At 43.4% G+C, this 26755-nt stretch overlaps 1 protein-coding gene across 1 annotated transcript in view; it reads left to right on the top strand.

Moving 5' to 3' along the window:
* Window positions 1-22725: 22725 nt before the first annotated feature.
* The window catches only part of LOC122555683 (lactosylceramide 4-alpha-galactosyltransferase-like), a 50888-nt gene continuing 46858 nt past the window's right edge, over window positions 22726-26755 (top strand). Inside the window, exon 1 of the mRNA XM_087993890.1 lies at window positions 22726-22802. The gene's annotated coding sequence lies outside the window, so the exon portion shown is untranslated. The remainder of the gene's footprint in view (window positions 22803-26755) is intronic.

The raw sequence follows: 26755 nt of genomic DNA, 5'->3' as shown, positions 1-26755 counted from the left end.
ATTCAGTCTCTTCCAATAGCTCAAACACTCCAACCCTGGCAAAATCCTTGTAAGTATTTTCTGAAAACCCTTTCAAGTCTCAAGATATGGGCCAACTGCTAGCAAATGGGACTAGATTAATTTGTGGTATCTGGTTGGCATGGAAGAGTTGGACCTGATGAAGGGCTTTTACCCAAAACGTCAATTTTCCTGCTCCTCGGATGCTGCCTGACCTGCTGTGCTTTTCCAGCACCACTCTAATCTAGACTCTGATTTCCAGTATCTGCACTCCTCACCTTTGCCTGCCTGCCCTTTCAGGTGAATTGAAGAGATTGCTCATGAACTAATTTACAGCACGAAAAGATGTCATTCAATCACTGTGTCCGTGCCTGGTCAATAACTATCTGAACGCACAAATGTCTATTTTCCAGTTTTTGGCCTATCGCCCTGGAAGTTATGGGAACCCAAGTGAATATCGAAATACTGCTTAACTGTTGTGTCCATTTCTAATTGAACCACCATTTCAGTCAGTGAATTCCAGACTCCAAACACACCCAGGTGAAAAATTTGTTTCACAATTAATCTCTTAGCTCTCTATCTCTTACCCTAGTTCTATGCTGCATTGTTATTAACACTTTAACTAATGGAAAAAGTATCTATGCTCCACATAATTTTATACACCTCTATCAGGTCTCTCTCATTCTGTGCTGCTCCAAGGAAATCAACCCCAGGCTTTTCAGTCTTTCCTGACACTGGATTAGTGGTGCTGGAAAAGCACAGCAGTTCAGGCAGCATCCGAGGAGCAGTAAAGACCTAGTCTTTCCTGACAGCTCAGATCCTCCAGCCCAGACAACATCCTAGTGAATCTCCTCTGCACCCTCTACAGTGCAATCACATCCTTCCTATAATGTGGTAAGCAGAATCACATGCAATACTTCAGCTGTGGCCTACCTAGAGTTTCAAACAGTTCCAGCAACACTTCCCTGCTCTTATATTTTACAGTTGAATATCTGAGTAAGAGCAGATCCATTCTCCCTGGTGTCCTAGTAAGTACAGCTACCTGATGAAGGAACAGCACTCCGAAAGCTAGTGCTTCCAAATAACCGATAACCTGGTGTTGTGTGATTTTTAATTTTGTCCTAGTAAATCGTTATCCTTCAATTGACATTAGAAAGCAAATTGTCTGGTCATTATCTCTTTGATGCCTGTGGACTTTGCTTCTGACACTGTCAGACTAGTTCACCTTGAACTGTTTTCTTATCTGGATCCACCTTCTCAATCTAGAAATGTTTTTATTCAATAATGTGCTCCATTTTGTTCTCAGACTGGTCAACAGGTAGATGCAAATATTCCTCAGTCTGAGCTTTAAGAAGGGGAGCTCAGTACATAGAAATTAGGAGCAGGAATGGGCCATTCAGCTCTCCATCTTGCTACCTCATTCGGTAAGAACATCACTGATCTGATTACTGACGAGGTTTTCTCTAGGCATCGGCGTGTTGCAGATGGAGGGGGCTTACTGCTTGTTAAACACTTCAGTCCCCTCATTTGTGTTCAGCCTTTCTACCTTCCCAAACAAGCCCAGCCAGACATCAGGGGTGTTCAGTATGGCAGTCAGAACAGGTTATTGAAAAGAAACAGAATCTGGAGTGCGAGGGTGGATCCAGATAAGAAAATAACTCCATGTGAACTGGTTTGACGGAATCTTGATTTATCTTTGATTTGTGTTCAGCCAGGGAAACCTGCCTTGGCTTGTCTCCACTCACAAAGGAATCAAACTTGTGAATCACAGTTGCCAGCAAACTTCACTCAAGTTGTGCGGAATAGCCTTCACTCGGGGTGTTCTGGCACAGAGAATGTCTTGCAATTTTCTCACTTTTGATAAGGCAAGAAGCTGCATATTAATGAGGTGAGTTGCACCAGTAACAAGGCACGTAAAATGTAATTGGCAACTTACTGCTGCCCTAAAGAAAAAAAGTACCCTCGCCGTTTGTCAAAAGCATGGAAGATGAAGTAAGATGTCCCCAACATTGAGATCAGACTCAATTCAGTTATTCCATAGATCATGCCACATCCCTAAGACCCCCATATGATTCTGAATGATACCACTCTATATGCTAAAATAAAACAAAGGACTGCGGTTGCTGGAAGTCTGAAACAGAAAACAGAAATTGCTGGAGAAACTCAGCAGGTCAGGCAGCCTCTGTGGAGAGAGAAAGCAGAATCAACGTCTCAAGCCCAATGGCCCTCCTTCAGAAGTGGTTGTAGCTCAGAAAAGGTAGTAGGTACATTGAAGACAGAGGGTGGAGAGGAGCAATAAGCGAATAGGTGGAGATATAGCCCAAAGAGAACAACAGTTGGACAGACAGAGGGATAGATAATGTGAGCCTGGGAGAAAGGAAAGCTGATAATGGGGACCAGAAGTAGGTGAAAATGGTTGGCTGTGCTGAAAGCAGCCCAGGTGATGATAGAGGGGGTGGGAAAGGACACAGAAGAATGTGTTCATGACATAAAATTATTGATCCTGAAGGGCCGCAGGATCTCCAAGCAGAAATGAGATGCTCTTTATATACTGTTTGCTTTTCATAACCTATGGTACGTTCCTAATAATTCCATTATTTCTGTGTTTCCTTTAGATTCTTTTTGACCTTGCTCATGTTTAAAGTTAGACTACCTGGTACTGCAGGCTTGATAGAATGTGTGCATTTCCATGCTCAAACATTGGTCTTGTAACCACTGGCAAAATCAGCAGTCATTGCCCATCCTCAGTTACCTGGAGAAGGTGAGCTGTCTTCTTGACCATTGCAGTCCTTGAGGTTTTCGTGCTATTAGGAAGGAAAATGAGAATTTTGACTCAGAAATGGCGATTATAGGCTGAGGTTTTATGGTGATGGTGGAATCCCTGTTGCTGAGTTTGGCAGCAAGCGGCAGTTGGGGTTTTTTTTTAATCATGACAGCCCATAGAGTTTCCTGCTGCAGAGAGCTGGAGCCTCAGTGGTGCCACTGCTGATTAGTGGCAATTGCTGGAACTACACTTTCAACTTAAGAATCATAGAATCCTGACAGTGTGGAAGCAGGCCATTCGGCCCAACAAGTCCGCATTGACCCTGTGAGGAGCATCCCGCCTCTTTACCCTATCCCTGTAACCCTGTGTTTCCCATGGCTAATCCACCCAGTCTGCACATTTCTGGATACTATGGGCAATATAGCATGACCAATCCTCCCAATCTGCCCAAAGTTTCAAGTCAGCACTGTTTGGGTGATGGGGGTGGGTGGGGTGGGGGGAGGGTGCGGTGGTGAACTTACAGACCAAGTGTTCTCTTGCATAAAACATGGAAGCAGAAGTAGATCATTCAGCCCATCAGCTCTGCTCCACCATTTAATGAGCTCATGGCTAGTCTGAAAATCTTCAACTCACTTTCCTGCCTTTCCCCCATAACCCTCGATTCCTCTTACAGATTACCATGTCACCCATCAATATAATGGTGAGTGCAAAGTCGAATATCTTGTCATGCGTTTTCCAGGATCCCAAAAAATACTGAGATAAACCTCAACCTCATTGAATTAGGATAGAAGAGTTAATAGGCTGAATGGCCGACCTCTGTTCCTACAATTTATTGCCTTAGGGCAAAGGTTTCCACTGGCAAGAAAAGACTGATGAGGATTCTTTGCTGTCACCAACAGTGCACCATAGAATAGAATCCTGAGAGTGTGGGAGCAGACCATTTGGTCCATCGAGCCCACCCTCTGAAAGGCATGCCACCCCCTTAGCCTATCCCTGGAATGCTGCATTTCCCATGGCTAGCCCACCCAGCTTTGCACATCCTGGATACTGCAGACAATTTCCCATCGTCAATCCAACTAAACCGCATATCTTTAGACTGTGGAAATGACCAGAGCACCTGGAGGAAACTCATGCAGACACAGGAAGAATATGCAAACTCCATTAGGCAGCAGTGCTAACCACTGAGCCACTGTGCCACCCCTTTTGATGTCACAAGTTCCAGATGTTTGCAGCAGTTAGTCCATCCCCAGGTTAACTGATTTGATTGCGCTGTACACATTAGTATTACCTTGCCACCCTGCCAGAATCTTCAGTAATTTGACACTTTTCTACTTATCTGTCCAAAAATTCGCACATCTCTATCTCATTTCAAACTCAAAAAGGAATATCTGCACAGAGCACCAAGAAAGGTGATTTCAGGGAGTTAGGTTGGAAACTAAAAAGCAGGACGAGTAGAGTAGTAATCTCAGGATTACTACTGGTGCCACATGATAGTGAGGTGAGGAACAGGGATCGAATTCCCTGCTAAACGTGTGGCTACAGGGCTGGTGAAGGAAGGAGGGCTTCAGATGTGTAGATGATTGGGGTACCTTCTGGGGAAGGTGGGACCTGTATAAGAAGGATGGGTTGCGCTTAAACTGGAGGGGCACCAATGTTCTGGGTGGGAGATTTGCTAGAGCACTTGGGGAGCGTTTAAACCAGTTTGGCAGAAGGATGGGAACCAGAACTACAGATCAGAGGAGAGGAGTTGTTGAATGGGTGGAAATAGAATGCCTTTTAGGAAAGATACACAGTTGGTAGATCAAAGGGATGGATTGAAGTGTATATATTTTAAAGCAAAAAGTGTCATGAATAAGAGGGATAAACTTAGAGGATAGATCAGTACTTAGAGCCATGATGTTGTGGCCATTATGGATTTTTGGATGTCACAGGGGCAGGAATGGTTGTTGGGTGTTCTTAGGGTTGTGATGTTTCAAAAGCAATAGGGAGAGAGGAAAAAAAGGTGCGGGAGTGGCATTGCTAATCAGGGATAGTATTTCTGCGGAGAGGGAAGTTGTCAAGCAGAGTTTGTCTACTAAGTCATTGTGGGTGGAAGTCAGAAACAGGAAAGGAGCAGTCACTTTATTGGGAGTTGATTACATAACCCCACATCCTATCTCTTAGCTCCAACCTAACTCCCTCTAATCACTTTTCACATCCTTATCTCTTTTCCTAGCTATGTCATTGGTACCAATGTGTACCATGACTTCTGCTGTTCACCCTTAAGAATCCTGTAGACTGAATCCGAAACATCCCTGATCTTTGCACTTGGGAGGCAACATACCATCCAGGAATCTCATTCGTGACCACAGATATTCCTGTCTGTTCCTCTAACCGTTGAACCTCCTATCACTATCACTCTCCTCTTCACTCCCTTTCCTTTCTGAGCCACAGAGTCACACTCAGTGACAGAGACCTGGCTGCCAGGAAACAAGCATTGCAGTTTGACTAAGCAAACAAGTCAAAGACATGTCTTATAAGACTATACTTTCATGCATTTGAGGCACCTGGAGCGTCCGATAATTGAACGGACCCCTGTTTAGCTTCAGCAGGAAGATCTCAGACAGTGGTCTTCTCCAATTGCACCTTGGCAGCAGCTGCCCTGAGCTTTGGTGCATCTTTCAGCACATAGTCCTGGACCTTGGAGTATACTAGTCTGCAACACTCGGTCGAGGTCATCTCCTTGTTCTGGAAGTCCAACAACTTTCGGGTTAACCAGAGAGTGTCTTCTCTCTCAGCCAGTGATCCAGGAATGATGTGGTGAGTCACAGCAGCTATCATGGACTAGTCTGTCAGAAATAACATCCCTGTGGAAACTGATGCTCTGCTTGTGCCTGAAATATTGTATCTAACATGATGCAGATAGAATTTCTCCAAAAGTTGCATTAAACAAAGAGAGAAGCGTAGGCTGACTGCCAGATCAATTATCTACCAGTAAACATTGAAAACCTGTTATTCTATACGTAATATATGAAAGACATATCAGAAGACAGAGCAGAAAGAGGATTTAACAAGCATCTGAAGTATACACGAGTGATAATGTCACTGGGCTAGTAACGGTTCAGGGATATAGATCTAAATTCCGATTGTAAAGTATGTACCTTTTGATTTTTTCGGGATTGAGAATTGGGAAAAGGGCTGTTTTACAATCAAATACTGAAGAAGGTATTGATGTAACTTTTAAAAGCAAATTACTGAAACTCATTGTAAGTCATAAATTCATACAACACAGAAGCAAACCCTTTAGTTTATGCTGACCGTAATCCTAAATTAACTAATCCCACCTGTCTACTCATGGCCCATATCCTTCCAAACCTTTCCTATTCATCTGCAATCCAAATGCCTTTCAAACATTGTAGGTGGACCTAAATTCCACTACTTCCTCAAGAAGTTCATTCATTCCATAGGCAAACCACCCTCCATGTAAAATATTTACCTTCACGTAATTGTTAAACCTCTCTCCTCTCACCTTAAAAATATGCCCCTAGTCTTGAAAACACCCATTCTAAGCAATAGACAACTATCATCAAACCCTATCTATACCCCTCATGATTTTATAAACCTCTATAAAGTCACCTCTCAACCTTCTATGCTCCAGTGAAAAAATGTCTCTGCCTGTCCAGCCTTTCTTTATAAACTCAATACTTCCATACCTGACAACAACCCGTTAAATCTCTTCTGAACCCTGTTGGAGTTGTCTATGTGACAAGAAGACTCTGAGAACGTTGGGAGTTCAGCAGGAATGGTGGTTTGTTCAAGTGGCAATCAATTACAGCAAGGAAAGGAACTCAAGACTTACACACAGGACGCTCTACAGAATACTCGCACAACTCGCACCTTTATACACTTTTACATCAAAATCACACACGTCTACAAACTAAACATTAACTATGCAGTTAATTACATCAATTTCATTGTGCAGCTAATTTAATCAAATCACCATACATTACACATCTACTCATCAGATTCAAGCACATTGTGCTTATTCGCTTATTGGTCACATGTTCATCACTTAACCTTTGTTCCCAAACATTCTGTGGTCTGCTAACATTCTGCCCTGCTTATCCATATCTGTTGGCATCTAACTATGCTTCTGTGGGTTAGGTAGCATGTCTTTAGCAATGCTGTGAACCAATCATCCCAAATATCTCATTCCATGGCCCCAAAACCCGAAGCAACATCACTCAGCCAGAACATCGCACACAACAGCCCAAATGCACTTCTGTCTAGCCAGGAACCCCTAAAGACCACCCCCCTCCGTATCCTCCCTCTTCACTCCCCTGACCCCCATCACTGTTTCAATGGAGGATCTGGTCCCATAACTGAGATGATCTGCAGAAACCAGCAAGCACCTTCATCCTCCTAATACAACCGTCACCAGTTTAATAATTAGATTAGATTAGATTAGATTACAGTGTGGAAACAGGCCCTTCGGCCCAACAAGTCCACACCGACCCGCCGAAGCGAAACCCACCCATACCCCTACATTTACCCCTTACCTAACACTATGGGCAATTTAGTATGGCCAATTCACCTGACCCTGCACATCTTTGGACTGTGGGAGGAAACCGGAGCACCCGGAGGAAACCCACGCAGACACGGGGAGAACGTGCAAACTCCACACAATCAGTCACCTGAGGCGGGAATTGAACCCGGGTCTCTGGCGCTGTGAGGCAGCAGTGCTAACCACTGTGCCACCGTGCCGCCCATAATAATATATTTCCTATAACAGGGAGACCAGAACTGGACACAGTAGTCCAGAAGAGGCCTCACCAATATCCTGTACAACCCCAAAATGACTTCCCAACTCCTATAGTCAAAGGACTGAGCAATGAAGGCATGCGTGCTAGATGCATTTTTAACCACCCTGTGATGCAAACTTCAAAGAATTATGTACCTGAAAGTCCGGTTCCCTTTATTCTGCAAATCTACTTAAAGTACTAACACTAATTCATATTTGCACTTGTTTGCAAGGAGTGGAGGAAGGTGTAAGAGGAGATGGTATGGCACTGAGCTGTGTTCACAAAGTGTGATTTGGCTAGCAGCAGGCTGCTGATTGGTTTCTAAGATTATGACCAGTTCTGGATGACAAAAGGCATCAGCCTGATGACAACCTCCTGCTTGATTCCTGGAGAGCTGAACAGCTACTGGGTGTGAATGATATAGTGAGACGTTTTCGGGGGTCTGGAAGTGAAATAAGGTCAGTTGTTTTATCCCACCAGTTGCTGCAGGGTGTTGATTTTAACCAAGAGGTCAAAGACTTCATAATTTGTTAACTGGTTGCACTGTGCCTCCTGTGGAGAGGTGAAAGAACCTGAAAGAAAAGATTAGATCAGGTCATTGAAAAGCTGGCAAATGAAAGGAAATCTTCAGAACAGGAGGTGCTGAACTGTTTCCCAGGACTTTTATTATCCTTCCATCCATTACACCAATGCCTGCCTATGCCTGTCTGTCAATTTTGTGTACAGGGATTTTCAAAGGAGTTTAGAGTATTAACTAATAAAGTGATACATTGACAGTTTATCATTGTTAACCTGTGGTTAGAAACTATTTATTTATAATAAATTGTTGTTCTTGTCATCTACAGACCCAGGTCTAAATTTTCAGTAACCTGAGTCCATCAAGCAGGTCAACTGGGGACTTGGCACACATTAAGGGAATTAAACCAAATAAACCATCTGGCATTGACTTAGAAGCCAGAAACAACAACAGCAGAAACTGTCCTGTTGACCCTGCAAAGTCCTCCTCACTAACATCTGGGGGCCAGTGCCAAAACTGGGAGAGATGTCTCACAGGCTAGTCAAGCCACAGCCTGATATAGTCATACTCACGGAATTGTACCTCAACAACAATGTTCCAGACACCATTATCCCCATTTCTGGGTAACTCCTATTCCGTTAGCGGCACAGAGCCATTAGAGGTGGTGGAACGGTATTATACAGACAGAGGATAGTTTATGAAATCTGATATCATCATGTCAAACATGAATAAGGGAAGCCCCTGCTGATCACCAATTAATGCACACCCCTCACTCCTAATCTTCTCAGCTAATGAATCAATATTCCTCCATTTTAAGCACCTATTGCTGGAAGTACTGAGGGTGGCAAGTACACAAAATATTCTTTTGGTAGGAGGCTTCATAGAATGGTTCAGTAGGATTATTACTGACTGAGCTACATAACTACTGGACTAACTCTGTGCAAGGTGGTGGTGGAACCAATAAGAGGGAAAACCTTATATTTGACCTTGTCCTCTCCAAACTCCCTAATGCCTAATAAACCTGGCAGCATTGATGGGAGTTTGCACAGCACAAAACTTTTGGAGACAAAGTTACAAGGTGAGGGGGTACTTTGCATTATGTTGTGTGGCATGATCACAATTTGAAATTGGATATATTTCAAGCACACACTCTTTCAACCGTAATAAGAATACAACCCCACTGGTCCTCACCTTCCACCTCACTAATCTCCAGATACAATGTATTATGTGTTGCCACTTCCGCCACCTACAATCAGACCCCACCATCAGAGATATATTTCCCTCCAAACCCCTATCTGCATTCCACAGAGACCATTCCCTCCTTGTTACCCTCGTTAGATCCATTCCCAATTCCCCCTGCAACCAACCCACCCTCCACACTCAGCACCCTCCTTGTTGCGCAAGAGGTGTAAAACCTATGCCCACACCTCGCCCCTCATCTCTATCCAAGGCCCCAAAGGATTCTTCCACATCCGACAGAGATTTTTCTGCACATCCACCTACCTCATCTACTGCGTTGTTGCTCTCGATGTGGTCTCCTCTATACTGGGGAGACAGGACACCAACTCGTTTCAGGGAACATCTCTGCGACACACACACTAAACAACCCCATCACCCTATGATTGATCAGTTCAATTTCAACTCTACCAAGGAATGCAAGTTCTGGGCCTCCTCCACTGCCAAATCCAAGCTATCCGACAACTTGAAGAAGAATGCCTCATCTTCCACCTTGGAACCCTCCAACCACACAGCATCAATATTGACTTCACTAGTTTCCTAATCTCCCCTGCCCCTCCACCTCATCCCAGATCCAACTCTCCAACTTGGCACAGCCTGCTTGACCTGTCCTACCTGTCCATCTTCCTTCCCACCTATCTGCCTCACCCTCCCTCCAAGCTATCATGATGACCCCCCACCTAAACTTACCTATCACCTTCCCAGCTACCTTCTCCTCACCCCAACCCCCACCTCCTATTTATCTCTCAGCGCCCTACCCCCAGCACATTTATGCTCGAAACATCAACTCTCCTGCTCCTCAGATGCTGCCTGACCTGTTGTGCTTTTCCAGTGCCACACTATTTGACTCTAGATTTTAAGCATATCTAAACAACTCAAAACTGAGTAGCTCAGAGGTAGATTAGATTACATTACAGTGTGGAAACAGGCCCTTCGGCCCAACAAGTCCACACCGACCCGCCGAAGCGAAACCCACCCCATACCCCGACATTTACCCCTTACCTAACACTACGGGCAATTTAGCATGGCCAATTCACCTGACCCTGCACATCTTTTGGACTGTGGGAGGAAACCGGAGCACCCGGAGGAAACCCACGCAGACACGGGGAGAACGTGCAAACTCCACACAGTCAGCCGCCTGAGGCGGGAATTGAACCCGGGTCTCAGGCGCTGTGAGGCAGCAGTGCTAACCACTGTGCCACCGTGCCGCCCATAACCACTGTGCCACCGTGCCGCCCATTACTGTAGACCATCAGCAGCAACAGAATTGTATTCGACACAGTCTATAATGTCACAGATTGACATAATCCTTACTTTACCTTTACATTATCGGTTTGTATTTCCACTTCCCCAGATCTGTCGGATTGACTCTGGATAGCAAAATCACAAGGCAGTTCTCACAATGGAAAATGCACAAAGTTCTTTTTTAAAGCAAACTACACCACACTACACAATAACTGCACATCTCTTACCTATACAACGCTTTCAGTCACAGGTGACCTCTTTTACTTGGACTTGTGCAAAGATCAGACCAGAGCAGGTGATCAGTCCACTCAATCTCAGCTTCTTGAAGTTGATAACTACAGCATGGAAGCAGGCTATTTGGCCTGTTGACCCTCCGAAACACATCTCATCCAGACTCAATCCCCCCATCCTATTTCTGTTATCATGCATTTCCTATGGCTAACCCACCCAGTCTGCACATCTGTAGACACTATTGGCAATTGAGCATAGCCAATCCACTTAACCTGTACATCTTTGGACTGTGGGAGGAAACCAGAGCACCTAGAGGAATCCATGCAGACATGGGGAGAACATGCAAACTCCACGCAGACCATTACCCAATGCTACAATTGAACCTAGGTTCCTGGCACTGTGAGGCAGCAGGGCTAACCACTGCGACACTGTGCTGCCCAAACTTAGTTAAACCTTTGCTGTGAGGCAAGCTGTTACAATGATGCTCTGCACTTACAGTCTTGATACTATCCAACCTCCAGTCAATGATTAGTTTTACAACGGTTTTCCACATGGGTTAGATCAATTAAATCATTAGGACTTGTTTGTGTCTTTCAATAAACCTTGACTGTCTGTGTGGAGTTTGCACATTCTCCCGTGTCTGCGTGGGTTTCCTCTGGGTGCTCTGGCTTCATCCAAAAATGTGCAGATTAAGTGAATTGGCTATACTGAAATTGCCCCATAGTGTCCAGGGATGTGCAGGCGAGGTGGATTAACATGGGGTTACAGGATACGGTAAGAAAGGTGGTCTGGTTGGGATGTTCTTCAGAAGTTCAGTGCAAACTTGATTGTGCTGAAGGGCTTTCTTCTGCACTGTAGGGATTTTGTGATTCTATGAAATAAACTTTTAGTTTACAATCGCTGTTCTTCAACCGGATAATATCCATTAGCTGCATGACATTTTCACAGTATAATTCAATGACAAGCACAAATTCAGTGGATAAATAGTCCACATTATCAAATCTGTGTTTGTTTCAAACAAAAGCTCAGCTTTTTCAGAGTTGCTGTGACAGTTCAGTTCATTGCTACGGAATTCAATTTTTGATGTAAACATGCACTCACATTGCTTCAGCCTAATGCAAAAACACTTTAAAAACCCAGGACGGCTTCTGAATCATTAGATCCTCACCAGGCTTCATATGTTTTCTCCTCATTTTATTCAAATTTCATTTCATTTCTCTAACCCAGTAAATGTTAAGTTAATATTTAGACCGCCACACCAGGGGATTATCCTTGGTTCAATGGAAAGTGCAGGAGCGCATTCCAGGAGCAGCACCCGGCATATCTAAACATGTCTGTGTGGAGTTTGCACATTCTCCTGTGTCTGCGTGGGTTTCCTCTGGGTGCTCTGGCTTCCTCCAAAGATGTGCAGGTTAGTGAATTGGCTATACTGAAACTGCCCCATTGAAATTGGTGAAGCTACCAAACAGGACTACCCGCATGTCAGACAGCATAAGCAGGAAATGATTGGCAGAGCTAAGTGATCCCACAACCTATGGGTCAGATCTACAATCCTGCCACATTCACAACTGTGGATGACAATTAAACAACCCAATGGGGGAGAAGGCTCCACAAATATTCCCATCCTCGACGATAGAAGAGCCCAGCACATCAGTGCAAAAGATAAGGCTGAAGCATTTGGGGCAGTCTTCAGCCAGAAATGCTTGACTGGATGATCCATCTTGGCTTTCTCCATCGGTCCCCGACATCACTGATGTCAGTCATCAATGATTTCGATTCATACCACATGATATCAAAGAATAGATTGAGGCACTGGATATTGCAAAGACTATGGGCCCCTGACAACATTCTGGCATTAGTGCTGAAGTCTGTGCTCCAGAATTACTGCAGCATGAGAAAAATGAAAATGGGAATCAAGGGAAATCTCTCCACTGATTGGAGTCATAGCTTGAACATAGGAAGATGGTTATGGTTGTTGGAGGTCAGTTATCTCACCCCCAGGACATCTCTGCAGGAGTTCCTCAGGGACATGTCGAGGCTGAACAAATTCAGCTGTTTCATCAATGACTTTTCTCCAACATAAGTTCAGAAGTGGAGACATTAACTGATGATTGCAAAATGTTCAGCACCATTTGTGATTCCTCAAATACTGAAACAGTTGTGTCCTATCCAGGCAATATGTAGGCTGGGCTGACAAGTGGCTCACAACATGCGTGCTACAAAGGTCATACTGACTTGGCATGACATTGCTGTTCCCTTAGTGCCATCGAGTTAAGGAGCTGGAACTGCACTGTGCATGTAGCCCCAACTCCAAGGGCTGAAGCAGTTCAGGAAGGCAGTTCACTCCCCACCTTCTCGAGAGCAGTTAAGGATGGACATTAATTGTTGACCCAGACAGTGGTGTCTGCATTCTGTGAATTATTAAAAAAAAGTGGTTCTACCCTGACCATTGAAGCTTCCAAGAGCTTATTTGTTCACACAGAATCAAGATTTCCCTCTCTAAATGATAAAAGATTATTAAATATTTCTATACATAGTGTCATATTTGTCATACAACCAGTCCATGCCGATCACAGTCCCAAACTAAACTAGTCCCACCTGCTTGCATTCAGCCCATATCCTTCTAAATATTTTTTATTCATGTACATATCCAAAAGTCTTTGAAATATTGTAACTGTACCCTCATCCACCATTCCCTCCAGAGGTTAATTCCACATATGAACCACTTACTACATAAAAAAGGTCGTCCCTCATTGTTGCAGATTCTGGGATTTAGATGTTTCAGCAAAACAAAGATGATGATAAAATGGGGGTGGGGGGTGATATTATGAATCAAAGATAGTATTACAGCAGCTGAGAGAATATTTGAGGATTCATCCACTGAGGTAATTTGAGCTGAGGTTAGAAACAGCAAAGGAGTGGTCACCTTGTTGGGAGTTTTCTATAGGCCTCCAAATTGTTCCAGGGATGTAGAGGAAAGGATAGCAAAGATGACTCTCGATAGGAGCGAGAGTAATAGGAGAGTTGTTATGGGGGCTTTCACTTCCCCAATATTTACTAGGAATACTATAGTTAAAGTAGTTTAAATGGATCAGTTTTTGTTCAATTTGTGCAGGAGGGTTTTCTGGCACAGAATGTAGACAGGCCAACGAGAGGTGATGCCATATTGGATTGGTACTGGGGAATGAACTCAGCCAGGTGTCAGATTTGGAGGGAGGTGAACACTTTGGCGATAGTGACCATAATTCAGTAATGTTTACAATAACAATTGGCAGGGACAGTTATAAACTGCAGGGAAAGAGGTTTGACTGGGGGAAAGGCAATTATGATGCGATTAGACAAGATTTAGGATGCATAGGATGGAGAAGGAAACTGCAGGGGATGGACACACTTGAAATATGGAGCTTATTCAAGGAACAGCTACTGAGGGTCCTTGCTAAGTATATACCAAACGAGTTTTGAGAAGATTTGTAGCTCAGGTTGAGGTTTTGGATGTAGATTTACTCACTGAGCTGCAAGGTTCATTTCCAAATGTTTTGTTACCCTACTAGGTAACATCTTCAGTGGGCCTCAGGTGAAGCAATACTGAAAATTCCTGCTTTCTATTTACATGTTTGGGTTTCTTTGGGTGAATCATGTCACTTCCTGTGGTGATGATATTTCCTGTGGTGAAGTGACTTCCTGTTCTGTGGTAGATGGGGTCTAACTCAGTGTGACTGCCAGACTACTCAGACCCTTGGCATCATGGTAGCCCACAAACCCACCAACACACTAAAACAGCAGCGAATGAACTTGAAATACCCTATACCGACAATGAGCAAAACTAATGTCTTTTACAAAATACCATGCAATGACTGTAACAAACACTACATTGGACAAACAGGAAGAAAACTAGCCACCAGGATACATGACACCAACTAGTCACAAAAAGACATGACCCTCTCTCACTAGTATCCTCACATACAGATGAGGAAGGACACACTTCGACTGGGACAACACATCCATCCTAGGACAAGCCAAACAAAGTCACACACAAGAATTCTGAGAAGCATGGCATTCCAACCGGAACTCTATTAACAAACACATCGAGTTAGACCCCATCTACCATCCCCTGAGAAAAGGAACAGGAAGTGACTTCACCACAGAAAATAACATCACCACAGGAAATGGCACCACCAACCCAAAGAAGCCCAAACATATAAATAGAAAGCAGGAATTTTCATCATTGCTTCACCTGAGGCCCACTGAAGATGTTACCTAGTAGGGTAATGAAACGTCTGGAAATGAACCTTGCAGCTCAGCGAGCAAACCTACATCCTAAAAGTATTTACCTATCAGGTAGGGAGGTAGTTGTCAAGAGAGGGAGCAATGGTTTAATGATGAAGTTGAATCTCTTGTCAAGAGGAAGAAGAAGGCTTATGTGAGGATGAGGCATGAAGGCTCAATTAGAGGGCCTGAGAGTTATAAGTTAGTCAGAAAAGATCTAAAGAGAGGGCTAAGAAGAACCAGAAGGGGACATAAGGAGTTGTTGGCGGTTAGGATCAAGGAAAACCCGAAAGTCTTCTATAGGTACATCAGGAATAAAAGAATGAGTAGAGTAAGATTAGGGCCAATCAAAGATAGTAGTGGAAGGTTGTGCGTGGAATTTGAGGACATAGGAGAAGTACTTAATGAATACTTTTCATCAGTATTCACATTGGAAAAGGGCAATGTTAGTGAGAAAACTGAGGCTACAAGATTAGATAGGGTTGAGGTTGACAACGAGGAGGTTTTTAGCAATCTTGGAAGATCTGAAAATAGAATTTATCCGCGGATTCTCTGAGAAGCCAGGGAGGAGATTGCTGAGCCTTCGGCTTTGATCTTTATGTTATCATTATCGACAGGAGTAGTGCCAGAAACTGGAGGACAGCAAATGTTGTTCCCTTATTTAAGAAGGGGAGTCAGGAAATCCTGGTAATTATAGGCCAGTGAGCTTTACTTCGGTTGTGGGTAAGGTGTTGGAAAAGGTTTTAAGAGATAGGATTTATAATCTTCTGGAATGGAATAATTTGATTGGGGGTAGTCATGCCTCACTAACCGTATTGAGTTCTTCGAGAAGGTGATAAAAGGTGGATGAAGGTAAAGCCGTTGATGTGGTGCATATGGATTTCAGTAAGGCGTTTGATAACGTTCCACACGGTAGACTATTGCACAAGATACGAAGTTTCAGGATTGAAGGTAATGTAGCGGTTTAGATCTGAAATTGGCTAACTGAAAGAAGGCAGTGGTGGTTGATGGGAAATGTTCATCCTGGAGCTTAGTTACCAGTGGTGTGTCACAAGGATCAGTTTTGGGCCACTGCTATTTGTCATTTTTATAAATGATCTGGATGTGGGCATAGAAGAATGAGTTAGTAAATTTTCAGATGACACTAAGGTAGGCAGAGTTGTGGATAGTGCCGAAGAATGTTATGGGTTACAGAGGGACATAGATAAGATGCAGAGCTGGGCTGAGAAATGGCAAATGGAGTTTAATATGGAAAAGTGTGAAGTAGTTCACTTCATAAGAAGTAACAGAAATGCCGAGAATTAGGCTACCGGTAAAATTATTGGCAGTGTCGTTTTCAGTGTCCTGGTGCATAAATCTCTGAAAGTTGCCACCCAGGTTGATAGGGTTGTTAAGAAGGCATATGATGCGTTGGCATTTATTGGTAGGAGGATTGAGTTTTGGAGCCACGAGGTCATGCTTCAGCTGTACAAGACACTGATAAAGCCACACCTGGAGTATTATGTGCAGTTCTGCTTACCACATTATAGGAAGGATATGGAAGCTTTGGAAAGGGTTCAGATTTACTAGGATGTTGCCTGGTATGGAAGGAAGGTCTTATGAGGAGACCTTCATTAGAGACAAGAGGGTTGAGAAGTGACTTAATTGAGATGTATAAGGTAATCAGAGGGTTAGATAGGGTGGACAGTGAGAGCCTTTTTCCTTGGATGGTGAAGGCTAACACGAGGGGACATAGCTTTAAATTGAGGGGTGATAGATTTAGGATAGATATCGGGATAGATTCTTTACTCAGCGAGTAGTAGGGGCATGGAACGGCCTGCCTGCAACAGTAGTAGACTCGCTAACGTTAAGTACATTTAAATGGGCATTGGACATGCGTATGGATAATAATGGAACGGTGTAGGTTAGATGGGCATCGGATTATTTTGACAGGTCAGCACAATATCAAGGGCTGAAGGGCCTGTACTGTGCTGTAACATTCTATGTTCTATGTCTTTTTAAAATCTTTCTCCTCTTACCTTAAAGATCTGCCCAGAGTCTTGAAAACCCCGCATCCAAGGGAAAATTCACCTGCTATTTACCTTGTCTCTACCCCTCATTATTATATAAACCTCTATAAAGTTATCACTCAACCTCCCACTCTCCAGTGGAAAGGTTTCAGCCTATCCAGCTTCTCCTTCTAACTCAAACCTCCACCTCTGGCAACATCCCTGTAAATCTTTTCTGAATTCTCTCCAGCTTAATAATATCCTTCCTATAACAGGGCGACCAGAACTGCACTCAGTACTCCGGAAGAGGCCTCACCAACGTCCTGTACAGTCTCAACATGATGTCTCAACTCCCACACTCAAAGTTCTGAGCAAAGAAGGCAAGTGTGCTAAATTCCTTCTGAACCACTTGTCTACACGTGATGCAAACTTCAAAGAATTATGTCGTTGAACCCTTAGGTTTCTCTGTTCTGCCAACGCTATCCAAGGTCCTATTTTTAGTTTCATAAATCCTGCCTTTGTTTGTTTTACCAAAATGCAATATCTTGCACTTACACAAATTAAAATGTATTCATCTGTCACTCCTTAGCCTATTGACCCAATTGATCAAGGTCTCTTAGCAATCTTCAAAAGCTTTCCCACTGTCCAATGAACCACCAATTTTGGTGTCATCCGCAAACATACTAACCATCCCGTCTATATTCTCATCTAAATCATTTATATAAATGACAAACAAAAGTGTATACAGCACTGATCTCTGCTGAAAACAGGTCTCCTGTTCAAAAAATAACCCCCCACAATCACTCATTATCTCTTACTCTTAAGCTAATTTCATATCCAATTGGCAAGCTCACCCTGAATCATGTGATCTAATTTAACTAATTAGTCTACCATGCTGGATATTGCCAAAGGCTTAACTGAAGTACAAACAAACTATGTCTATTGTTCTGCCCTCATCAAGCTTCTTGGTTACTTCCTCAAAAAACTCAATCAAGTTTGTGAGACACGATTTCCCTTGCATAAAACTATGCTGAGTATCCATATTCATTCCTTGCCTCTCCAAATGCACATAAATCCAATCATTTATTTCAGTATCACGTCCAACAACTTAGCAACCACTAAAGTCAGACTCACAGGTCCATAATTTCAGGCTTCTCCTTACATCCCTTCTGAAAGAAAGGCACAACCTTTGCCACTCTGCAGTTTTCTGGCACCTCACCCGTATTTATAGATGACACAAGTGGCCCTGTAATTTCCTCCCTTAACTTCCTACAACATCTTGGGATACACTAGATCAGGTCCCTTTATATTTTCTAAGACCTCCAGTACTTCCTCTTTCGGGGAGAAAGCGGGAGAATGGGGTTGAGAAACTTATCAGCCATGATTGAATGGCAGAGCAAATTTGATGGGCTGAATGGCCTAATTTCTGCTGCTATGTCTTATGGGCTGATGGTTTTGCAATGTGAACTGTTTTCAAAACATCAAGATTTAAATCTCTGAGTTCTCTAGCCTCCATTTCTTTCACCACAGTAAAAACTGATGTAAAATATTCATCTAGTATCTCTCCCATGTCCTGCAGTTCAACACATAGGTGGCCTCTTTGACCTTTAAGGAACCTTACTCTCTAGCTAGTTGCTGTCTTGCTCTTAATGTACTTTGGCTTATCCTTAACCTTATTTGCCAAGGCTGTTTCATATCCCTCTTTGCCTTCCTGATTTACCTCTTATGAATGCCCCTACACTCTTTACACTGTTCAAGCGATGCAGTTGAACACAGTTTTCTGTATCTAATATATGACTCATTTTATTCTTGACTCGAACCTCCATATATTTATGCATCTATTGATCTCTAATCCTACCAGCCTAACCTTTCACTCTAACAGGAACATAATGACCCTAAACTTTCATTATCACGCTTTTGAAAGCCTTCCACTTATCACACATCCCTTTACCTGGCAACAGTCTACTTCAATCAACTTTTGAAAGTACTTGTTTTGTACCATTAAAATTTGCCTTACTCCAATTAAAAATATTAACTTTTTATGGAAGGCTTATCCTTTTCTATAACTATTTTAAAACAAATGGAATTGTGATCACTGGACCCAAAGTGGTTCCCTATTATCACTTCAGTCAATTGGCCTGCGTTATTACCCAAGGGAAGGTCAACTTTTGCACCTTCTCCAGTAGGGACATCTACATATTGATAAAGAAAATGTTTTGAATACATTTAACAAATTCTTCACCATCCAAATCTTTAACATTATGATAATCTGAATCAATGTTTGGAAAATTAAAATCATCTATCATTACAAGCTTATTATTCTTACCTGGATCTGAGAACTCTACATATTTGTTCCTCAAATTCCCTCTGACTACTGCAGGCTCCAATTTAGAAAGGTGAAAGGTAAAGTTAGATTCACAGTTAGATTTTTGTTTGTTGAGAAAGAGATTGTTGCAAGAATAATATCTGAACTCAACTCCAGAGCATGTCAATGGTTTCAGCACAATGTCACCATACTACTCACTGGCACATGAATTCAGAGAAGGAAAATTCCTAAGTGTCAATGAAGTGATAGTAGACAAAGGGAGACTTAAACATTAACATTAACAAGTACTGTACTCAGGTGTTAGATCATGTATTTAACTTCTCCTGAGTAAATGTTACATTGACTTCACAGCTACCTCTCACAGCCCCAAACTGTAATGCCCTCAGAAGTTTACCTGACACCTCCAGGATGTTATGCCTTTGACCCAGGACTCAACATACCCCAATCTACAGACACAATCCCCCAACTCTTCCATCCTCACCACCTCACCACCCTCCCCCCCCCCCCACCCCACCACCATCCCCATCCAACCTGACCCAATTCCCACCATGACCTTCCCTCTTCCACTGTGATCAGACCTGCCCCATGCCATCGGTTCCAACCATTCATTAACATGGACCCCTCCAGTGCAGAATGGAACTCAACCCTCCCCCAGCTAGACCCTACCAACACCCTTTGCCAAACCCCAATCCTTCCCACTCACCGTTGGTTCCAATTTCTCTCATTCACCCCAACCTAACCAAAATACTTAGTTTCACACCTGCTACCTTGTGCCCCTACCTCGCTAGACGGGAGTCAGTAGATATCAGTATGATGAACCAGTCTGGATCCTACTCAAGACTGGGAGGCTGTCACTGAGGGCTAAACATAAGGAAGAGGGATCAACTTAATGAACTAACAACTGGCTTTCCGCATTCATACACTCTCATGCAGCTCGCTCCTCAGTGCCCCAGAGGAGGGTAGAGCCTCCCTGCTCATCTCTCTGTTCTGATGGCTGCAAGGAACATTGCAGTTGAGCAGCTGAGGAAGCCTGGGTGGAGGATGTGCCAGTGGTGTGGCATTCACTCCCTCTTCAGGTATGTCCTAGCCAGGTAGGCAACCCCAGCTGATCTGAGAGAGGCTGCCAATGGAGCATGGGTGGCATCTCATCCAACACTACAGAGGGCATCACGTCTTCTATAAACATAATTGCTGAGATTTTGATGGAGGAGTTGGGGATGGTGGGGTGGGGAATGTGATAAGGACAGCAGTCAATTTGTGGCCAAGAGTGGCTTGATTCTGTGGAAGGTGTGAGTTGGACCAGAGAGACAGGTTCTGGTGAAAGGAGAGTGGTAAGGAGCGAAGGTGAATCGTGGGTCTTGCAGTCTTTGATTGTGAGGGTGGGATAACAGGAAGCAGCAATTAGACTTTGGTTTGGAGGGGCAAAGAGGGTCTGTGGCAGGGATGGTAGTTGGAAGGGGATGTTGATTGAAGGTGGTTTGATGAGGAGTTGGTTAACTGGAGTGGGTGGTCAGGAGGGAGTTGATGATGGGAAAGGAGTTGGGATTGGGCTGATGGTTTGAGTGGGGAGCTGGATCAATGGGACCAGCTGTAAATCCCGCACAGAGAGGAGCTTGTCAACAAGATTGGACATTAGAGTCTCATGATGAGATAATCATGAACCTGTGTGAAGGGCTCAGTGTGTAAGGGCAGGGCATCAGGGCAGATAGGGGCAAGGGTTTAATCCTGGGGGTTAATTCAACGGCTTAAGATTGGAATGGAGACCTTGAGCCAAGAAGGGGGTCAGATCTTGGATAGATCTGAGAGCTGGGATTTTGGGTTTGGGTTCACGCAGGAAAATCTACATCACATAGATTCCCTGGGGGCTCCTGGATTTCATTTCAAATCTAGAATCCTCCGACTTCAATCCATGACTCAATCTGGACTCAGCCTTACTTCAGGCTGAATGTTGCCAAAGATTATCTTTACTGTTCATCAGCAGCTTCATTGGTCTTGCCACCTGCTTGCAGTCATTTGGCCTGTCAGCAGCTGTTTATGCCAGGAAGTCTATTTCTGTCTGAACTGCGAACAGCTCGAGGAGTTGAAGGGGAAATGCTGGGCTTGACGATCGAAGGAGGTGGCAGAGTTTGTTGTTGAGCATCTGTGACAAACAATAAGATCACACTATTCTCCTACCCTCTTCAGAACTTGTCAACAGTTTTAATGAGAATGGACACTGGATCTGAGAGAATGCTTGTGGGATATAGGTGAATTAATATTATTTCTGCAAATTATAAGTTCTGATACAGAGTAAATGAATTCACATTAGTCTGTGATTGTTTTCTCAGCTAAGAGCTGAGTTAGCAAAAATGGGAACTACATAGAGGAAGGACTTAGCATGAGACGTGATTACAGAACAATGGTAGAAATACAGGCACTAGATAAAATGCTGTGAAAAGAGGCCTTTATAAACATCTGTCTCCCACTTGTACAGAGACACAGGAACAAACCCCAATTAAAAGGACTTAGTGATAAGATGCTGTGAGGGGCAGCGCAGATGGAGGGAGTAGATAATGGTAAGCAAAGGATTGGATGACGTCAAGCAACCTTATGGGGGGCCAGAGATAGGCATTTGTCACGGACAAGGCCGGATAAACAGAAGTTGAGGGATCAGTCTTAAGGAAATGAATGACGTAAGCGGAGGATGGGGGCAAACAATGGAATAAGGAAAAAATATGGGGATTCAAACTGTATAAATTTCGAGAGTTTGTTGGATTTGGTGTGCATTTGTCATTGCCTTACCTGGCATTAGACATGGCATCCACTTGCAAGTGTACAAATAAACGACACTGTTACAGATTTTTGGTCTAGGACTTAAATTATTAAAGTGAGTGAGCTTTTGTTTCTCACAATTGGGGGCTGTCCGGGATTTTCTTCCATCGCCAGGGGGAGTGGCTGGCCTTGGACCCTGGGAAGATGCGTCCCGTTCCCCATTGAGGAGCGGTCTCGTATCCCGGTTTGGTCTGCTCCCTTGGGTGACTGGTGTGAATCCTACAAGAGAGACATCTGAATCAGACAGTGATAGGAGGTTGATAGACAATACGGAAAAAAGGGGCCAGGCAACTCTGTGCACAGCCCAAGGTAAGAAAATTGACTTTTAAGTATTGCCTTGGTGGCCGGGATTGAGTTTTAGTAGTTAATAAGGGTCTAACAAAGGAACTCAATATGGATTGTGCTGTGGGTGAGGAAAAAGCCTCCGAGAAAACAAAGTAAGGAAAAGGCAATGGAAATGGAGGCGGGGTCCCTTACAACATACCTCCGGAAAGTCCTTTGGGCAGGATGTTGTGGAATTGGCAAGATAATACTTGTACAAGGGAGAAAGATGATTAAATATTGTTGCTTTGTATGGACTAAGGAATCCATTCTTTGTCCCACTGTCTTCTGGCCAAAGTACAGATCGAACGAAGACTGGGTTTGTAAATATCTGAATTTATATGTCAATGTGTGAGAGAGAGAGAGAATGAAAAGAGCTATACAGCTGGTAGGAAGTTTAACCCTTTGTGATTTGGTTTGAGTGAACATTTGTTTGTTGGTGATTGAATGTTTGTGTTTTATTCCCTGGAGCTTGAGTTCCAGGACTGTTTTGAATCTGATTTTTATTATGAAAACTTAACATGATTTCTTTTAAGGTTAAGGATTCTATCGAGATTATGAAAAAAAAGAATGATAACTCCTGTTCTTTTTACAGATCATGACTGCCTTACTATCAGTTTCTAACTAATCTCTTTTATCTTTACATAAAAGCGATTTATGGAGGACAGTTGAAGTTTCAGTTCAACATTGGATTGTAGTAAAAGCAAAATTCTATGGTTAATATCTGTGACCTTGGATTCAGCCATTGTTCATGCATTAGAAGTTTTTTTTTAAAACTTGAGTAGACAAATTCTTTTAAGGCAGCTCTGATTATTTTGCGACCTATAGTATTGTAATTGAGCAATGATCGGTCAGGACTATTTAAGAAAACTAATTTTGGATTTAAATTAAAGGACTAAAACTGGGTAATTACAGTGAATTGCAAAATTGGGAACTGTATGCATTTTGCATTTTAACTATTAAATACTGAAGAAATGAACGTAAATATATAAATATATTTATAAGTTTGGAACAGGCTTTAAAGGTTAGTCAAGCATGAATTGATGAACTGGTGTTTGAAGTTATGGGGAGCTAGAAATATTGCAATATTTCTTTAAAGAAAGAAAAAGGGGAAGAACGTAACGACTTATCCCCTTCGGGAGGTACCCATAGGGGACAAAGAGATTGGGTTTGTAAGTGCCCCCCTCACTAGTGGGGAGGTCAGAACATTTAAAAATAAAATGAAGGTCCTGGTTGAGGATCCGGTGGGGTTGTCTGAACACATTGATCAATTTCTGGGGCCCAGTCTGTATACCTGGGCTGAGTTAATGTCTATTTTGAATATACTATTTACTGGGGAGGAAAGGGGACTTATACGGGGAGCTGCTATTAAAATATGGGACAGGGAACACCCGATTGGTGATGGGGATGCTGGACAGGGAGAGGTGAAGTTTCCCCTCAGAGACCCCCAGTGGGAAAACCAAAACCCGGAGCATAGAGAAGAAATGAAGGAATTGAAAGACCTGATTCTAAAAGGAATAAGAGAGGCAGTTCCAAAGTCACAGAATTTGACTGAAGCCTTTGAAGTTAGACAGGAGAAAGATGAGACTCCCTCAGCTTGCTTGCAAAGATTAAGGGACTCAATGCGGAAATATTCTGGAATGAACCCTGAGGACCCAGTGGCACAGGGTCTTTTGAAAGTACATTTTGTGACAAAAGCATGGCCAGACATACAGAGAAAGAAACAGAAGATAGAAGGGTGGAGTGAAAAACCATTAGATGAATTGTTGAGAGAGGCACAGAAAGTGTTTGTAAAGAGGGAGGATGAGACAAAAACAGAAGGCGAAAATGATGGTAGCTATGGTTGATGAGGTAATTAAGGGGAGAATGGAACCAATAGTGAGCAACCGGAGCGGCGGGTGGCAGCATGTAGGACAGAGAGAGAGAGGGAGAGGACAAGGGGGAACATTTGATAGAGGGTTTGGGTGACAGGGGCAGAGATGGAAGTCTCCACAGGCAGGATGCTATTATTGCGGAAAGATAGGGCATTTTAAGCAGGAGTGTCCTGATCTACAAAGGGAAGAAAGGGCAATTCCGCTTATGAATTTTGTTGACGAATAGGGGTGTCAGGGGTTCCTGCCCTCGGGGGCCCACCAGGAGCCCTTGATAAACTTGAAGGTGGGACCCTGTAGGGAGGAGGCAGTCTTCCTAGTAGATACGGAGGCAGCACGGTCATCGCTGAATTTTAAAACAAAGAAGGTAGGAATGTCAACACGATCAATTACTGTTTCGGGGGTAAAAGGGGAAGGATTTACTGTTCCAGTATTTGAACCTATGATGATAGAAGGTCCTAAGGATAGGGTCACAGGGGAACTGGTGTATATCCCTGATATAGGAAGTAACTTACTGGGGAGAGAGTTAATTATCCTTTTAGGACTGGAGATTGGAATTCAGGAAAAGGAATTAGTTGTACAACTGGCTATGTTGACAGAGGATGCAGAGAGACAGATAGACCCTATTGTATGGGCTAGAGAAGGGAATCGTGGAAAACTACTGATCCCTCCCCTTTTAATAAATTTAAAACGGAAAGGGGACGTTGTCTGTGAACAACAATACCCTATTTCCATAGAAGGTAAACGAGGACTGCAGCCAGTAATTGAGGGACTGATTAGAGATGGACTGTTGGAGCCATGTATGTCTCCTTACAATACCCCAGATTTCTACCAGTGCGGAAATCTGATGGAACTTATTGATTGGTGCAGGATTTGAGAACATTGAATCGAATAGTACAGATCAGGCACCCAGTGGTGCCAAACCCCTACACATTATTAAGTAAGATCCCTCATGATTACAGATGGTTTAGTGTGATAGATTTAAAGGATGCCTTTTGGGCTTGTCCCTTGGCGGAAGAAAGATTTGGGACTATCCCCCTATGAAATCTTATTTGGATTACCTTATCTGGGAACGAATGGAGAATTGCCAATTCCCAAAACTAAAGATTTGTTTTTAAAGAAGTATATACTGGGCTTGTCCTCCTCTTTATCTTTCCTCAGAAAACAGGGTCTATTGGCACAGACTTGAATTCGCTGTTCACCCCATCCGGCCAGGAGATTGGGTCTTAGTAAAATCATGGACAGAGACTAAATTGCAGCCGGACTGGGAAGGGCCGTACCAGGCTCTTTTGACTACCGAAACGGCACTAAGGACGGAGGAAAAAGGCTGGACTCATTACACTCGGATCAAAGGGCCTGTGGACCCTCCAGTTGAGGAAGAAGTCTGGACAGCCGAATCAACGCAAGACCCGCTAAAACTCAGACTAAAGAGACTTTGAGTAACCGACTATACAGTGGCGACGCGAGCGCGGGATTATTTCAGTAAGATTGTATATTAAGCCTTTTTGTGCTTCAGCATGATGATTAGAATACTGGGAATGTTTAGAGTTATGATGCTAGCCCTCTTGGTATTGGGATTTTGTCAAATATCATTTTCATATGTATTATTAACGGTTCCTGAGTCTGATAATTCACAAGTAATAGACACTGATGCATGCAGCTGAGTAAATTGTGGGAATGTAGCTAATCAGAGACAATACCGCAGCTCAGAGATACATCTTAAGTCTTATGGGGATGGTACTTGGTATAATGGTCTCGTCACAGTACACCGGGCCCCCTTCTGACCAGCTCGCGATTGTCTCGATAAGAAGTGTAACCCAATATACTGAACGATAAGGAAAACCACATGGCACGAAGCAGTTTTTTTGCGGGGGGGGGCACTTATGAGATACAATTAAATGAAACATTTGGGATTGAAATGAAAACAAATGGGAAGGAGTTCGTGGGCTGTTGTTTTCGAATTAGTGTAGGACAGGGAGAATGGGTAGAATTACTGAATAATGAGATACAACATTTCACCCCTCCCGATGATCCTAAAGTAGTAAAAATTACAGAGGTAAAAGACTTGAAACAGACCATCGAGATAGAAACTGGGTACGGGGATGCAAATGCCTGGGTTGAATGGGTAAAGTATACTGTAAAAAGTCTGAACAAGAGCAATTGCTGTGCATGTGCCTCCGGTAGGCCAGTGGCCCAGGTGGTTCCCTTTCCGCTCGGGTGGAAGCAAGACAGGAAGGGCATGAAATGTATGATAGCCCTGTACCAGGATGAGACTGCATGGAATGATAGGAATTGTACTTCCCTATCTCTGATGCTCCCTCCCTTGGAGAAGAAAGATGTAAAAATTCCCCCCACATTTTCCGCCGCAGTTGGAAATCACATGTCGTGTGTGCGCAGGCAA

The sequence above is a fragment of the Chiloscyllium plagiosum genome, unplaced genomic scaffold, assembly GCF_037043375.1.
Source record: "Chiloscyllium plagiosum isolate Xiang-an unplaced genomic scaffold, Cpla_swu_hap1 HiC_scaffold_13, whole genome shotgun sequence".
Taxonomy (NCBI): domain Eukaryota; kingdom Metazoa; phylum Chordata; class Chondrichthyes; order Orectolobiformes; family Hemiscylliidae; genus Chiloscyllium; species Chiloscyllium plagiosum.
The sequence above is the reverse complement of the archived record's forward strand: the minus strand, read 5'-3'. Positions and strand labels throughout refer to the sequence as shown.